Source organism: Zeus faber (genome assembly GCF_960531495.2).
Source record: "Zeus faber genome assembly, chromosome: 18".
NCBI classification, from domain to species: Eukaryota; Metazoa; Chordata; class Actinopteri; order Zeiformes; family Zeidae; genus Zeus; species Zeus faber.
The window spans coordinates 22,746,652-22,747,195 of record NC_137210.1 but is presented as its reverse complement, the minus strand read 5'-3'; positions in this window follow the sequence as shown (position 1 = coordinate 22,747,195).

Genomic DNA, 544 nt, shown 5'->3' with positions numbered 1-544 from the left:
CAGCGTGAAGACAGAGAAGTACTTTATCTAAACAGCTGAAGAACTATTTTGGCTTCAGCGCCAAAACGACAAGGCACGTCATCTCAGCGGCGCTGTCAAGTGTGTTTGTTGTCTTTTGCAATCCAAGTAGTTTGTCCAAAGAGCTTTTATAATGGAGGGCGTATCAAGTGAACCGTATTCCCTAACCTTCTAACCAAGTAGTACACAGTGCATTGAAATCGTTCACTTAATAAGATGCTCCGCTTCCATGCAGGAGAACCGGCCAGATTGGGAAAGCAAAGGGGGTAGAGGAGGCAGAGGAGAGAGAGAAAGTTATTATGCGTGTCTGATGGGTTTGGCCATGACGGTAACCCGGTGTAATGGGAGCCTGTGAGAGTGTTTGGAAAGACGTGAAGTAGCCAATTGATTCTTGAAGGAAAACATTGGGTATAAGCAAAACGACTCCTGATACGAGTTCAGCATTCCGCCCAATATCTGAGATCCTCCGGCTTCGCGGCTCCTCTCGTGACAAGGTTGCCGGTTTTTCCAACGGTTATTGTGATTT